The following is an 18,086-nucleotide window of genomic DNA, read 5'->3' as shown; positions in this document are numbered from 1 at the left end:
CGCCTACCACCTCCGCTGGCAACGCGTTCCAGGCACCCACCACCCTCTGCGTAAAGAACTTTCCACGCATATCTCCCTTAAACTTTCCTCCTCTCACTTTGAACTCATGACCCCTAGTAATTGAGGTCCCCACTCTGGGAAAAAAGCTTCTTGCTATCCACCCTGTCTGTACCCCTCATGATTATGTAGACCTCAATCAGGTCCCCCCTCAATCTCCGTCTTTCTAATGAAAATAATCCTAATCTACTCAACCTTTCTTCATAGCTTCATAGCACCCTCCATACCAGGCAACATCCTGGTGAACCTCCTCTGCACCCTCTCCAAAGCATCCACATCCTTTTGGTAATGTGGCGACCAGAACTGTACACAGCACTCCAAATGAGGCCGAATCAAAGTCCTATACAACTGCAACGTGACCTGCCAACTCTTGTACTCAATACCCCGCCTAATGAAGGAAAGCATTTCATATGCCTTCTCGACCACCCTATTGACCTGCGTTGTCACCTTCAGGGAACAATGGACCTGAACACCCAGATCTCTCTGTTTATCAATTTTCTCTGAGACATTTCCATTTACTGTATAGTTTGCCCTTGAATTTGATTTTCCAAAATGCATCACCTAGCATTTGCACGGATTGAACTCCATCTGCCATTTATCTGCCCAACTCTCCAGTCTATCTATATTCTGTTGTAATCTCTATCTGCTACTCCACCAATCTTAGTGTCATCTGCAAACTTGCCGATCAGACCACCCACACCTTCCTCCAAATCATTTACATATATCACAAACAACAGTGGTCCCAGCACAGATCCCTGCGGAACACCATTAGTCACAGGTCTCCAATTTGAGAAACTCCCTTCTACTACTACTCTCTGTCTCCTGTTGCCTAGCCAGTTTTTTTATCCATCTAGCTTGCACATCCTGGACCCCATGTGACTTCACCTTCTCCATCAGCCTGCCATGGGGAACCTTATCAAACCCCTTACTGAAGTCCATGTATATGACATCTACAGCCTTTCCCTCATCAATCAACTTTGTCACGTCCTCAAAGAATCCTATTAAGTTGGTAAGACATGACCTTCCCTGCACAAAACCATGTTGCCTATCACTGATACGCCCATTTTCTTCCAAATGGGAATAGATCCTATCCCTCAGTATTTTCTCCAGTAGTTTCCCTATCACTGACGTCAGGCTCACCGCTCGATAATTACCTGGATTATCCTTGCTACCCTTCTTAAACAAGGGGACAACATTAGCAAGTCTCCAGTCCTCCGGGACCTCACCCGTGTCTAAGGATGCTGCAAAGATATCTGTTAAGGCCCCGGCTATTTCCTCTCTCGCTTCCATCAGTAACCTGGGATAGATCCCATCCAGACCTGGGGACTTGCCCACCTTAATGTCTTTTAGGATACCCAACACCCTCCTTCCTAATGTCAACTTGACATAGAGTAAGCAAACATCTATCCCTAACCTCAACATCTGTCATGTCCCTCTCTTTGGTGAATACCGAAGCAAAGTACTCGTTAAGAATGTCACCCATTTTCTCTGACTCGGCGCATAACGTTCCTTCTTTGTCCTTAAGTGGGCCAATCCTTTCTCTAGTTACCCTCTTGCTCCTTATATATAAATAAAAAGCTTTGGAATTTTCCTTAACCATGTTTGCCAGCAATATCTCATGTCCTCTCTTACCCTTCTTAATGTCTCATTTCAGATTCGCTCTAGATTCCCGATATTCTTGCAAAGCTTCGTCTGTCTTCAGTTGTCTAGACCTCATGTATGCTTCCTTTTTTCTCTTGGCTAGTCTCACAATTTCACCTGTCATCCATGGCTCCCTAATCTTGCCTTTTCTATTCCTCATTTTCACAGGAACATGTCTCTCCTGCATGCTAATCAACCTCTCCTTAAAAGCCTCCCACATATCAAATGTGGATTTACCTTCAAACAGTTTCTCCCAATCTACATTCCTCAAATCCTGCCGAATCTTGGTATAGTTGGCTTTCCCCCAGTTTAGAACTCTTCCTTTAGGACCACTCCCATCCTTATCCATGAATATTGTAAAACTTACGGAATTGTGGTCACTATTTCCAAAGTAGTCCCCTACTGTAATTTCAACCACCTGGCCGGGTTCATTCCCCAGCACCAGGTCCAGTATGGCCCTTTCCCGAGTTGGGCTACATACATACTGCTCTAGAAAACCCTCCTGGACACATCTTACAAATTCTGCTCCATCTTGACCCCTAACACTGAGTGAATCCCAGTCAATGTTGGGAAAATTAAAATCTCCCATCACCACCACCCTGTTTCTCCTACACCTTTCCATTATCTGTTTACATATTTGTACCTCTATCTCATGCTCGCTGTTGGGAGGCCTGTAGTACAGCCCCAGCATGGTTACTGCATCCTTCCTATTTCTGAGTTCTACCCATGTTGCCTCACTGCTTGTGTCCTCCATGGGGCCCTCCTTCAGTGTGGCTGTGATATCGTCTTTGATCATTACTGCAACTCCTCCACCCCTTTTACGAAACCTAACCAGATAAATAGAAAGCGGGACATAACACCAGCGCTTCGTCGGAGGCTCACTGACGATGTTACCTAGAATGGTGACGAAACATCTGAAAACTAACCTTCCTGCTCAGCGAGCAAACTCACATCCAGAACCTCAACCTGAGCTACAAATCTTCTCAAAACTCGCTAACTCCTCCACCCCTTTTACCTCCCTCTCTATCCCGCATGAAGCATCGATATCCTGGGACAACTAGTTGCCAATCATGCCCTTCCCTCAACCAAGTCTCAGTAATAGCAATAACATCATACTTCCAGGTACCGAGCCCTAAGCTCATCTGCCTTATCTACTACACTTCTCGGAATAAAACAAATGCACCTCAGACCACCTGTCCCTTTGTGTTCATCATCTGCTCCCCGACTACTATTCCCTTTAGTCACACTGACTCCGTTTTCTTGTTCCCTACAGGCTTTCGTTTCTACCTCTTTTCAGTCCAATATTTGGTTCCCATCCCCCTGCCACATTAGTTTAAACCCTCCCCCACAACATTAGCAAAAGCACCCCCAAGGACATTGGTTCCAGTCCGGCTCAGGGCAAAAAGGAAGAAAGCTGCTATTTAAGTTCCATGTGTTGCATTGGAACATGTGAGGGTTCAGTTGAGGTGGGCTGTTCAGGAAAAACAAGATAGAGAGCAGCACAAGGTGTGGAGTTGGATGAACACAGCAGGCCAAGCAGCATCTGAGGAGCAGGAAGGCTGATGTTTCGGGCCCAGACCCCTCATCAGAGCAGCATGGATGTTGCAAGGGACGGCACTGCTACCTTTCCGAGTCCACCACAGTTTCAGACGGGGTCAGTCCTGAGAGATCTGTTCACCCAAGGAGCTATATCAGGGACCTCCACTGGTGTGGGCAAGTTGGAGAAATCATTTTTGGACGTTGGATGTGGTATGCTGGGGGGCCACGGTGACAGAAACTGTGAAGGGAGGCAAATAAACAGATAGACCATTGGAGGATCCAAGATAACAAGATGTGGAGCTGGATGAACACAGCAGGCCAAGCAGCATCTTAGGAGCAGGAAAGCTGACGTTTCGGGTCCATACCCTTCATTAGAAATGGGGGAGGGGAGAGAGTTCTGAAATACATAGGGAGAGAGGAGGAGGCGGATCGAAGATGGATAGAGGAGAAGATAGGTGGAGAGGAGACAGGCAAGTTAGTGATGCGGGGATGGAGCCAGTAAAGGTGAGTGTAGGTGAGGAGGCGATAGGTCAGTACGGGGAGGATGGACAGGTCAAGGAGGCGGGATGAGGTTAGTAGGAAGGAAATGGGGGTGCGGCTTGAGGTGGGAGGAGGGGATAGGTGAGAGGAAGAACAGATTAGGGAGGCGGGGACGAGCTGGGCTGGTTTTGGGATGCAGTGGGGGCAGGGGAGATTCTGAAGCTTGTGAAATCCACATTGATACCACTGGGCTGCACGGTTCCCAAGCGGAATATGAGTTGCTGTTCCTGCAACCTTCGGGTGGCACCATTGAGGCCTTGGAGGAGGCCCAGGATGGACATGTCATCTGAGGAATGGGAGGGGGAGTTGAAATGGTTCGCAACTGGGAGGTGTAGTTGTTTATTGCAAACCGAGTTTAGGTGTTCTGCAAAGCGGTTACCAAGCCTCCGCTTGGTTTCCCTGATGTAGAGGAAGCCACAATGGGTACAGTGGATACAGTATCCCACATTAGCAGATGTGCAGGTGAACCTCTGCTTGATGAGGAAAGTCTTCGTGGGGCCGAGGATGGAGGTGAGGGAGGAGGTGCGGTGGCAGGTGTAGTACTTCCTGCGGTTGCAGGGAAATTATCTCTGAGACCATTGGAGGACAAGGCTTACCGTGGAATAGGTGTGAATCAGTGATTTCCACTGCTCTGAGTTCAGCAAAGGGATGGTGCATCGGGACAGCTGGCATGACTAAACTGTAGACCCAGCCTGGGAGGCAAATTTAGGGCAATGAAAATTTAAGAGGAAGAGTGATTGGGAATGGGGAGAAGCTGGGGTTGATCGGGACTGTAGGGAAGAATAGAACATTAGACTTTGGGACAGTCACCGAGGCTGAGACTGAGACTCAATCTGTGACACACAAACTGTGTTTCCTTTCATCTTTTTTTTAAATCCCCATTGGCCAATGGAAATGTAAAATGGCCGTTCCTAGACCTGGGCCAAGTGTTTTTACTTCACCGTTTGGGCACCCAGGTTTTACTTCTGAGTGTTGTGAGGCCCTTCAAAGAGCCATTACATTAATTCTACATGTGAAGTCATGCAGTGACCAACCACATCGGATACAAATCCTGGACGCGAGCAATCCTCACCATGTTGCAAATGAATTACAGTCATCTCTGCGAAACAGAATTAATCATAAGTGATATTAAAGGTGGCATCTGTGAGCGGGCCACAGTTCACAGAGATCATTCAAGGTCTCATATGCTGCTTAAGGGCATGGAGCTGATTTGCTCTCTCTAAGTAGTTTACAACATTTTATTTGTAATGCTGCCTTTCTTGGGTATTTTGAGAAGTGTGGGTTGGGGGAATGAGGTTTCATTGATCCTACCACAGTTACAATCTCCTACTGTACTTGCACAATATGGCATTTGGTGCAGAGATTAGAATAATGTCAAAGATTCATGCACAGGGAATTCCATGACTTTGGTTATCAGAATGCTCCACCTCCCACTGTATTGACAGTTATTTGTGTGCGATGCTCTAATGTTAAATGATCACATTGCTAAGGTTAGTGCTGCAGCCCAGTAACTGTGCCAACATCACTGGCTTGTCCCCAGGTGCATTGTGCAATACACTGGGCATACATTGCACTGAGAGCACAACTTCATGATGTAGCTGGGCTCATCAATAGAAAAGAGTTCCATTTGGTCATCTGTGATCATCGGTACCTTGTCTGTTTGCATGGAGTTTCCTGGAAGCTGCCACAAAGCCTACTGAGCCGTTACATCCTTGATCGCTCTCAGATCCTGCTTAGGCAGCTGCCTTACATAGAAAGCTGCTGGGAGGCAACAGCTACCTCCTGCAACCACAGCTGATGGCTCCATGATGTGGCAATGGATAAATAAATATGAAGCAGCTCATTTTCCCACCAAGGTCATCATGGAGCATTCAATAGGCCTCCTTAAGGTGAAACTCTGATGCTTGGACTGGTCTGGAGGAAGACTTTGCAGTCCAGTTGAGGCAGACTGTGTCATATAATCCAGACATGCTGTGTTTGGCATGGCTGGAGCAGACAAAGAAGGGATGTACTGGAGGCTGTAGAGCTGGGACAGTGGCAGCGATCTTCCCAAAAAGGAGAAGACAATATTGAGCAGGACTAACATCACCTTCAGCACGGTAGTGGGTCAGTAGCACTGGGTGCATCGAGCAGACAGGACCTCAATGGCACCCACTGCCAATAGGCATGAGTTGGGTGAATTACACAGGAACATGCAAATTAGGAGCAGAGGTCGGCAATTCAGCCATTTGAGCCTGCTCTGTCATTTAACATGATCATGGTCTATTTTATCCTGGGCTGAACTCCACTTTCCTGCCTGCTCTCCATTACACCTTATCCCACTTTTCATCAGAAGCATATCTGTTTCTTTCTTGAATCTGTTGATTGATTCTGCCTCCATTGCACTCTGGGGCAGCGAGCTCCACAAGTTCATAACCCTCTGAAGAGGAGTTGCTCCTTGTCTCAGTTTTAAACCTACCTCCTCTCACTCTATATCTATGATTTCCTGTTTGTGACAGCCCCGCTGTTTGTTGATGAATAGCGAGCCACCCTTGACTTGTTTATCCCCAAAAGCAAATGCAACTTATTTGTTCATCCTTCCCTCACTTTTCCCATTGTTCAATAAAAGTTAACATTAAGAACTGTTTGAAGGCCTTACAAAATATGACACTCCCAAATGGAACAAAATAAGCCGACATTCTATGCTGGGTGTTAGGGAGAGTTGAGCACTCCTTTCGACAGGGTTCTAACATGGTGTGGTGCGAAGGACATTGCATCATTCCAGAAAGATAATGATACAAAAAGACAGTACAACTCTCTTGTGAGTTTCTGTTTCCAACAAACAATCATGTGAGCGAACTATGTGCTCTCAGAAGCATTTCTTTTCTGTTTCCATCCAACTACATGCACTGTGAAGGGCTATTTTTGGCAGGGGTATTTGACCTGGTGCACAGCTGGGCATTAAATACAACAAAGGCAGCACGAATCCTGGAAAGTCGTAGCTGTGGTGAATATCTTCATTGCTGGTGAGAGCATGATTGCACACGTGCTGTGGTATGGGGGCATCATACGCATAATTCATACCTAACAAAATGAGCGGCAGAGAACTGTGTGAGCTCATGGAAAGGAACCCTTTGTGAAACTCACCAGAATTGACAATTAGCATATTTTGGGTAAAATTCAGGACTCCATCGTACTTCAGATCACTCAAAGCATGACATGCTACTCATAACCTGTTCCCCTGTAGTAGCCTATGATCTTAAAATTAGCCCTGACAGTTAATGAATCTGTGAAATGAAATGTAATAGTTAGTTATGATAAATGTGTATTGGATTCTTCAATGCTACAAAATCCACACCTAGTTTAGGGTTTTTAACAGAAGCATTGCCTCATTGACTAAAACACCCTGTTGGAGAGAAACTCATATCAACCTGTTTAGCTGTGGTCTTGTTCCCTCAACAGTGGTGACATTTGCAGACTTCCATGAGCTCTCAGTTGGTGGTTTTATTTTAGTATTGGTTTTTCCTGTCCAGGCAGCTGTACGAAGGGGGAGGTATTGGAAAGCCAGCTGTAAGGGCTGTTGGTGCCTGTGAAACTGAGCTGCGCAGAGTTCCAGAATAAAACAATCCAACAGGCATTGTCGGAGTCAGCAAGAATCCCTGTCATTTAGAATACTGGGCCAAAACCCTAGATTTTTAACAGAACTTTTAAAACAAAAAGAAAGGCAGCTAAGCTCTGCAATGCACAATCACAGGGAGAGATGTCTGGAACTATGGTAAATCCCATTCATGCCTTAGCCCTAAAGGAACAACGAAGCAGACCTAAGGCAACAACTTCAGACATATTGGACTTTTCAGAGGTACCAAGGCATTCAACTCCAATTACTATCACAGAAAAACTGGGCATTCCACTTAATCAAAATGCATTTACACCTAGTCTAAACTATCAGGAAACCAGTCCACTACAAAAGGGGACAACAGAAACACAATGGAGAACACAGAGATAGTAGGAACTGCCGATGCTGGAGAATCTGAGATAACAAGTGCAGAGCTGGATGAACACAGCAGGCCAAGCAGCATCAGAGGAGCAGGAAAGCTGATGTTTCGGGTCCAGACCCTTCTTCAGAAAATGTGCAAGGTGATAATGGAACACACAGTCTTTATAACTACTGGCCCTGATTTGGAAGAGAGAGGGAGAGAGAGAGCCATCCTCACAGCTTCCAACAGAAGAGGGATCCCAGGCAGCTACTCTCCCTGGGAACTACTTGCACAGCTATTTCCCTGACACCTACCAACATAGGCCTGTCCCATACCAGGTAACGGACCAGCCAACCTGACAACAAACAACATCTGAAAACCACTGCTTTAACTGACAAGGCCTCAGACACATCCTGAGGTGAAAACTGGCTCATAAAACCACCACAAAGTAAGAAACCCGAGCTCTCAAAACAGACTTAACACCGTCTGAAGTCTTCAGTGAAGCACTGGCTACAGCAAGTGGGAATGGCCAGCTGTATTTCAAAATTGTGTTTATCCGCAGTGGTGAGCCTATTTTCTCAAGAGCCAAGGTAACCAATCTAGCTAGAAGGGAGGGGACGGTGACAGTGCAAAGCACCCCAAGGTCAAGAAATCAGATTAAAGTGTGTTTGAAACAACTGTGTAGTTTCTAATAGTAATTAGTCTGTGTTAAGGTAATAATGAATTGTGTCAGTTTCACTGTTTTGAATTCATCTTTTTAACTCTTGAATTTTTATTCACCTTTGTTTTATTTCCCTGTTTATTACTTTTGCTTTTTTTAAATTTCTTGTGATATTCTCACCTTTGCATTTAATAAACACAGAGATTCTTTGCCCTGAAACAACTGTCTACTGCCTTCTCTACTTCACATTCCGAAATTAAATCCAGTGTCAGAACCAGGGAGCTGGGGGTGACTCCAACCACCTTAAAATCTGCAGATTACTGATCGCAAACCAGAATCCCTACAGTATTCCCAGAGTTATTTCTTTTTATAGATTAACAAAACCCGTCGGGACCTGACATCCAAGATAACAAAGTGTAGAGCTGGATGAACACAGCAGGCCAAGCAGCATCAGAGGAGCAGGAAGGCTGACGCTTCTGACCTGGACCCTTCTTCAGAAAAGGTCTGAAGAAGGCTCCAGGCCTGAAACGCCAGCCTTCCTGCTCCTCTGATGCTACTTGACCTGCTGTATTTGTCCAGCTCTACACCTTGTTCTCTCAGATTCTCCAGCATCAGCAGTTCCTACTATCTCCCACTCAGCTGGACTTCATTTGAAAGGAAGAAGTTGTACTTTCCATCCTACAGCTTTCTCCCCACCATCTCCTGCCTTTTGCAGATTCTTTTTCAGCCTTATTCCCTGTCCTGCAACCTGTTGCCCAGGCAATTTGGGAATGAAATCAGAATCTTCTCTGCGCAGTATTTAGATGGGCAGCGATCACTGGATAGTGTATGTCTATGCCTATCGGAGGAAGCTTCTCAAACAGCTCAGCAAGGTGTCTGGATCTCACTGAACCAGAGAAAGTATCCACAGTAAATCTGAATTGGTAATGTGTATTATTTGCCTCTGTCATAGATTTGACTTGGCCATGAGGGACCTGTATTAGTCAATGTTGGTAACAATCAAATAAGCCTATGGGATGAGGAAATTTCTCCTTCTTCATGATTGAAAGGTGTTTTTGGAATTCTCTAGACAAGCTAATGATTTGTTTCTTATTTATCCCACAGTAAAGACTGTTGTTTCACACATTAACCACCTAAGTCTTGACATCCTTCTTTATAGAAAGTAAAGCTAAACATACTTTGTTAATAAAAGCCAATATTGAAAGCAGCCTTTACTCCCAATTCCCAAATCCTGTCTGATTCCTTTGTAGAAATAGGATCAGATTCCCAAAACACGGCAGAGCTTCATTTGATTTTGTTTTTCCACCTATAAGGCAGAATTGTTCATTTTTGATGAATTGACTGGTAACTTTTAGAAACTGCACCATTAATGACATTTACGTTAGGTATCCTAGGGTTACAATGGATATGATTTATGGCAGTGCAATCATTGAGGTGACACGGTGCTGAGGAATTTTGTCCATTTGAGCTTTCCTGAAACTGATTCTTTGAATTTTGTTTTTATTTTTGTATGTATTTTCAGGAAAATTCATTCCTTTCATGCCAACTTCCTGTTTTCCCTGTTTTAGTTCAGCAATACATTTGGTGATTCTACAGGGAGGATACCAATGACAGAACTATGCAATCCTCTAGAGATCAGAATACAAGAAACAGGAGGAATGTAGACCAAACAGACAATTGAGCCCATTCTGTCATGGCTGCGGTATTCAAGAGGCCATTGGATCTTGTTTTGAACAGTGAGGGTGTGTGGATATGGGGAAAAGGCAGGGGAATAGCGCAAGATAACAAAGCCACGCTACATAACAGAGCCAGTGCAAGCATGATGGACTGAATGGTCTTCTTCTACCTCCTAATAATTCTGCAATTTGAGCTTCAACTCCATGCTTCCACACATTAGAAATAGAAAAATAGGAACAGGAGTTGCCCATTCAGCCCTTCAAGCTTGTTCGACTATCCAATATGATCATGGCTGATCATTCAACTCAGTCTTCTGTTCCCACTTTCTTGCCTTACATTTTGATCCCTTTAACTTAAGAGTTACATCTATCTCCTTCTTGAAAACATTCAATGTTTTGGCCTCAGCCACTTTCTATGGCAGAGAATTCCACAGGCTCACCACTCTCATTCCTCATATTCCTGTATTCCCTGAGAGAACAAATATTTGCTGTTTACATGTATGTGACGGCAGAACATCCACAATCTTCTGGGGTAGAAAATTCACAACCTTTGAGTAAAGTCACTTCCACCTCAGTCCTAAATGTTTGGTCCCTTATCCTAAAACTGTGTCCTGTGTTTTCATAGAATCCCTACAGTGCGGAAACAGGCCCTTTGACCCAACAAGTCCACACTGACCCTCAGAGCATCCCACTCAGGCCCATCCCCTATAACCACCGAATCCACATGCTCCTGAACACTATGGGTAATTTAGCATGGTCAATCCACCTAGCCTGCACATCTCTAGGCTGTGGGAAGAAACTGGAGCACCTGGAGGAAACCCCCACAGACACAGGGAAATATGTGCAATCTTCAGACAGACAGCTGCCTGAAGGTGGAATTGAACCTGGGTCCCTGGCACGATGAGGCAGCAGTGCTAACCACTGAGCCACTATACTGCCCCAGTTAGATTCCCTGATTTGTGGAAGCCAACTTCCCAGCATCTTTCCTCTCAAGCATCCAAGTCTTGAAGGTTTCCAAGATGCCTCTTACTAGGCTGGAGAGTATCAATCCATTTGGCGGAAACTAAGCAGTGCTGGCGTTAAACTGGGGTGGGGCAAATTTGATGCTCCATTCCAAACATCTTGATGATCCCCTGTCATACAGTCATAGTCATACGGCATGGAAACAGACATTTTGGTCCATGAAACCAGTCCATGTTGACTATAATCCCCAACTAAACTAGTCCCACCTGCCTGCTCTTGGCCCATAACTCTCCAAACATTTCTTATTCTTGTGCTAATCTAAATGTCTTTTAAATGTTGTAACTGCACCTGCATCCACCATTTCCTCTGGAATTTCATTCCACACACGAATCACTCACTTCATAAAAAAATTACTCCTCAAGTATTTTTTAAACCTTTCTCTTCTCACCTTAAAAATATGCCGCCTAGTCTTGAAATCCCTCAACCTCAAGATTCCTACCATTGATCTTATTATTTTATAGACCTCTGTAAGGTCACCCCTCAACCTCATGTTTTTCTTGGGCAGCAATGTGCCTGCCTGATTGAATGGGTGGCTCAGAGACATGTTCAATTCACAGTCCCCTGACAAATGGAGCCATTTTAACCATTGACAATCAATGAATGCTGGCCTGCAGGAGGAAGAAGGCCAGTGCAGCCACAGGAAGCATAAGTGACCCCCACTCCCCAACAGACTCCAGTCCCAACAAAGGCAAGTATCGGTTTCTCCAATCCTAGACACCCCCATCCACCCACCGTTGTTTCCTGTTGTATTTCCAACTTTGAGCACCAATGGATAAATATGTGAAAGAGAATCTAAAATGTTGGGACCAAGAATATGTTCCAAAAGCATGACCAATCCCAATGTTTGAACAGAGATCACACTGCGTGCTGTAAGAATCGGGTAGTTTTCTTCTGTTAAATATAAATCACGTCCACGGGCAAAATATTTGCTTCATCATCAGGGCAAATTTGATAGCTACTCACAATGCTTTCATTATTTAAATATATGTCAAACATGCACCAGGTCAGGTTGTTCGCAGTTTGGCACTGAGCTGGACAATCTGTGACAACTAAACAGCTGAGATATAAAAAGACCTTTGCGTCTGAGAGTAGAATACTTGATTATCTGGTCGAACTAAATTTTCCTATCTTTATTTTCCTTTTAAGAATTTCTTCAGCAAACAAGGCCTTATTAATTTATCTTGAGGCAGGAGAAATAAGAAGGGGTAAATATCTTGTGAAGTTGGGTAGTTCTGTCCGGAAACACCGCTGCAGTTAAATGGTGGCTGTGAAACTAGAGTCAATTGTCGTAAAATCCCATCTGGTTCAGTAAAGTACTTCTGGTAAGGAAACCTACCATCTTTACCTGGTATGGACAACATGTGACCCCAGATCCAAAGCAACAGGGCGGATTCTCGACTACCTTATGAAATGGCCTTAGCAAACTAGTCAATTCAAGGGAAAAGAGTGATGAGCAATAAATACTGGTAAATACTAAATAGATAATAAATACTGGACACCACCGACAAGATATGTGGAGAGAGAGAGAGAGAGAGAGAGAGAGAGAGAGAGAGAGAGAGAGAGAGAGAGGGGGGAGAGCAGGCTAATGAAATGAGCATTTTGTTGCTCTTGTAAGGAGCTGGCACGGAGATGATGGGCAGAATAACCTTCCTTTTCACACATTTACATGTCTATGAAAGAAAAGCAGGAGAGTTGGATTCCATATTGTCAATCTTAGAGGTTTGTTTTCCAATACAAACAAAGATCCTTCAATTTCATGAGTTAATTTTTGCTCTAGTTTTCATAAAGCTGCCAGATACAATGTCCACTTATAACCATCACAGTGAAGATTAAGTTCAATGAGTTTGATTTGTACAGATTTAATTTTTGCTGTGAGCTGGCCAGATGAGAGTAATTCTGTTTCCTTGGTACTGTACCTGTAAAAATATTTGTTAAATTTATATGAGCTAAATAGAGATTTGATTGAAACATGGTTAGAATTTCATACTTAGAAGTAGACTTAGACCATTTCTGATATTACATTAGTCAATGCACTTAAGAAAAGCTTCATTGATGTTGATTTTCTGAAGAAGGGTCCCAACCCGAAACGTCAGCTTTCCAGCTGTTCTGATGCTGCCTGGCCTGCTGTGTTCCTCCTGCTCCACACTGTGTTATGTCAGACTTCAGCATCAGCAGTTCTTACTCATTTATGTTGAAATGCTTTAAGACCATCAGGAATAGGAATAGGAGTAAGCCATTTGACTCCTTGAGCCTGCTGCACAGGATCATAGTGATCTGACATTCCTCAGCTCCACTTTCCTCTGTTTTCTCCAGAATCTTTGATTCCCCTACTGATCAAGAATCTATCTATCTCAGTCTTAAATATGCACACGGTCTGTGCCCCCACAGATCTCTATGGCAAGGGGATCCAAAGACTCACAACACTCTGAGAAAAGAATTTCCTCCTCATTTCAGCCTTAAACTGGTACCCTTTTATTCTGAGACTATGTCGTCTCCTGTGAGAGGAAACATCTTCTCAGCATTTACCATATCAAGCTCCTCAAGAATCCTATTTGTTTCAATGAGATCACCTCTCATTGTTCTAAACTCCAGTGAATAGAATCCCAACCTGTTTAGCCTTTGCTCATAAAACAATCCCTCCATACCAGGGGCCATCCTGATGAACCTTCTTCGAACTGCCTCAAATAAAGTAATATCTTTCCTTAAATAAGAGACCAGTCCTCCAGATATGATCTCATCAACACCTTATATAGTTGCAGTAAGACTTCCCTGCTCTTCTACTTCAACCAACATTCCATAGGCCTTCCTGAATACCTGCTGCACCTGTGTGCTAGCCTTCTGTGGTGTGTGCACAAGTACCCCCAAGTGCCTTGCCAAAAGATGATTTATAAATACAAATTTATTTTCAGTAGTCAATTCAATGTACTTTTCTCCTCCTTCCCAAAAGTGTTGATTTTTGTTTTAATACTGTTCTACAGGCATCAGATGTTCCTTAGTACCTTACCCAAATTCGGCCCAGAAAGTGAAGCATCGAGCAAAATTAGAGCTGAACTCGACGCTGCTCACTCCTGATGTCCCCACATCACACATTGATTCATAGAGGAGCCACGATACCATGAGTAGCCGTTGAAGCTGTGACAACTTTGATCCCTCCCCTGAGCCTCATGGTGCTGAGCATAATTGCCACTTGGTATTATCACCCCAGCTGGGACGCACTATCTCAATATAAATAGGACAGTCGAACTCTAGCACTTTCCCAGTCATTTCTATCTGTCAGAGATTTGCCAGGAGCATTGTGAAGTCAGTTTGATTTGCTTTCTCATGATTTTTCAGTTGGCAAATGCCAAATTAGAATCATCCCTCTGAAAGGGGATGGTGTGTCCAGATGGATAATGAAGAGGTTTGCTGATTATGAGGCATTGCATTCCAAAAGCCTTGCAAATGTGTGCTGGAAAAGTTAATGGTTTCTACAAAGAGTATTTGAAACTATTACATTTCCAAATGTTAAATCTTGAAATGCCTGGCGGAATATAGCTCAGGCCTTTGGGCATAATTTTCTGTGGCAGTCTCTAATGTCAAAGTTTATAAGGTCTGGGCTAATTGGCAGCTGGTTGAAGATGAACAGACAGGTGTCCTGCTCGTACCCCACAGAGTTCTGACAGTTGTGTTGATCTGCATAACGTAGCCCCAAGCAATGGTTGACCTGACTTCATCTGCCGGCCTGTATGTCAGTCAAGCAGAAACAAGGAACCTCTGCCAGCCTGGCATGTGGTGTCCACCTGCTGCCATTCAAACACAAGCTAAAATAAAAGAGTGTGAAACAGTCAGTCGAAACCCGGTAAGCGCCTAAAGATATTCTTGTATTGAATTTTATTTTCCAATTTGATTGACTCCCTTCATTAACAAACCAATAAAATCCATTGTTGAGCTTTCATGGATTATGTTACTATTAGAGATGTCATGAAGGCTGGCTGTCCTCCTTCTGCATTTGCACTAAAAAATAAAATGAAGAGGGGAGGGTGAGTTTTAAAAGGCTCATTTCTCTCCCATTCCTCCCCCAGTCTTGAATCTTTCCCCAGTGCTTTCCAAGAAATCATTTATGGCCATTGGTACAATTAAAGCAAGCCCGTTTTAGCCTTATGCTCTAGTTGCAATTGAAAATGCCTTAGTGCACACACATACAAATACAGCTAAATGTAACTTGCACATGTATATTCACCTCCTTCATCCACGGTGCTTACTGAACCATTGAGTTCATTACTTCATGGGCACAGACTTAACACAACCTGCCGTCAGTCATCAGAGCCAGAAAGATGAGATTTTAAAGTCTGCTTCATTATTAAAGTTAGTCCTCCCTTCTTCATGACTGCGCTGGCAGGTCTGCTTTTTAAAAACAAAATTAAACAGTAATTATCTAAAACAATATTGGTGAATTCCCCATCTGGGGGCTCACTATTGATCAGAACTGACCAGCCAATACCAAATGGACCACTACCGTGGCTACAAGAGCAGATCAGAGGCTGGGAATCCCACAATGAGTAACTCAACTTGCCGCTCCCCAAAAGCGTGCCCCACCAGTAAGTTGCGTTAGAATGCTTCCCATTTTTTTGCATGGGCACTTCTTACACAACACTCCAGAAGCTTGACACCAACACGGTAGCTTGCTTAATGACCACCCCATCCATTAAGTTAAACATTCACTGCCTCTACTACTGACACATGGTGACAGCAGTGTGTAGCATCTACAACATGAACTGTAGCAACTCGCCAAGCTCCTCCAACAGTACTTTCTGAACCTTCAAGTTCACTGGTTAGAAGACAAGGACAGCTTAGAAATAGGAACAGCAAGTTCCCCACAGAGCCACACATCATCCTGATTTGGAAATATGTTGTCACATCTTCACTGGCACTGGGTCAAAATCCTGGGATTCTCTCCCTAACAGCACTGCAGGCGTACTGCACTGTAAGGGCTGTGCAAGAAGGCAGCTGCTTTCCAATGGCTACAAATATTGTCCACCAGTGCTCCCAGGAAAGAGTCTTCCAAATATACACTGAATTTAGGTGTCACCTGCCCTGCTAACGATTTTTGCCAATCCAGAGTTGTGCTGTCAAGTAGGTCGTGAAGACTTGCTGCATTGTGGACATGAGGGGCTGAATTTGACTAGCCATTTAGGGATTAGCAGGGGACCCTTGTAAAGCAGGCTGGGAGAAAGTAAGGTGGTGTGCCTGTCATCTTCTCAATACTAGGCCATTTAATAGCAGTGAGAAAAGTGTCAGACAGGGAAAAGCCCATGATATTCGGAATAAGGTACTGGCATGGATAGATGGTTAGCTGACTGGCTAAAGCCAGAAAGTAGGGATAGAGGGGTCTTTTTCAGGATGGAAACTGGTGACTAGTAGAGTTCTGCAGGGGTCAGTATTGGGACCACAACTATTCACAGTATACATTAACGGTGTCAACGAAGAAATTTAGGGCACTGTTGCTAAGCCTGCAAGTGACACAAAGACAGTTGGATGGACGGGTAGTTTTGAAGAGGTGGGAGGCTGATGGAGAATTGGACGGGCTAGGAGAGTGGAAAATGCAGTGGTAGACGGCACCCAAACTGGGAAATTGTGAGGTTATGCGCTTTGGTAGGAAGAATAGGATCATAGGCATTTTCTAAATGGGGAGGTGCTTCAGCAATCTGACGCACAAAGAGACTTGGGAGTCCTAGTTCAGGATTCTCTTAAGGCTAACATGCAAGCTCAGTTGGCAGTTAGAAAGGCAAAAGTAATGTTAGCATTCATTTTGACAGGGCTAGAATACAAGATCGGGGATATACTGCTGAGGTTGTATAAGACTCTGGTCAGACTCCAGTTAGAATATTGTGAGCAGTTTTGGCCCCATATCTGAGGAAGGATGGTATGGCCTTGAAGGGGCCCAGAGGGTGTTTATAAGAATGATCCCGGGGTGAAGGGCTTGTCATGTGAGGAGCATTTGAGGACTCTGTACTCGTTGGAGTTCAGAAGAATGAGGGGAGATGTCAATGAAACCTACAGAGTTTTGTGACGCCTGGATAGAATGAACTTGAAGAAGATGTTTCAACTAGTAGGAGAGACTGGGACCTGAGGGCACAGCCATAGAATGAAGGCATGACCCTTTAGAACGAGGACAAAGATGAATTTCTTCAGCCAGAGGATGGTGATTCCATGGAACTCATGGCCACAGAAGGCTTTGGAGGCCAAGTCATTGCATGTATTTAACACAGAGATAGACAGATTCTCGATTAGTAAAAGGACCAATAGTTGCAGGGAGAAGACAGGGGAATGTGGTTGAGAAACATATCAGCCATGATCGAATGGTGGAGCAGATTCAATGGCCTGAGTGACCTAATTCTGCTCCTAAATCTAATGAGGTCTAATGGTCTTTGAACTGCTCATTATTTCATTTTCATTTGTTGAGCCTTGCAGTTCACATATTATTTGCTAGATTTCCTAAAATTTTAAAAGATCCTTGGCTGTAAAGCTGTTTAGCCTGTCTTGATGTTACAGAAGTTGCTATATAAATGTGAGTTCATCTACTCTTTCCCCTTTCACAGCATCTTTGTTGCTTGAAACTTGCAAGTGATGTAGATGCAATTGAATTCTGTACAGATGCTACAGTTTATCAAACTGAGGTATGCCTATTGGCAGGGAGCAACTGCTATAATTCAACAGGCAGCTCCCAAAGTCAATGAAAGTTCCATTAAATGGGCAATAAAATTTATAATTATTATTCAAGGAGCTATAGAAACACCTTACTGAATTTATTTCCAATGAAATCATCTTCAAGCATCAGCAAAGATTCTGCACTGAAGTCTGACGAATAAATATTAGCTGTATTTATTAAGACCCATATTGTTGGCTCCAGCATTGAAATGATTGAGTATTTTCCTCATCAATCACACATCCAGATTGCACTGCTGCAAGTGACTAAGGTTGATTTTGCATTCATAATTTGTATATGGCAATCAT

Source organism: Stegostoma tigrinum, chromosome 27 (genome assembly GCF_030684315.1).
Source record: "Stegostoma tigrinum isolate sSteTig4 chromosome 27, sSteTig4.hap1, whole genome shotgun sequence".
Taxonomy (NCBI): domain Eukaryota; kingdom Metazoa; phylum Chordata; class Chondrichthyes; order Orectolobiformes; family Stegostomatidae; genus Stegostoma; species Stegostoma tigrinum.
The sequence above is the reverse complement of the archived record's forward strand: the minus strand, read 5'-3'. Positions refer to the sequence as shown.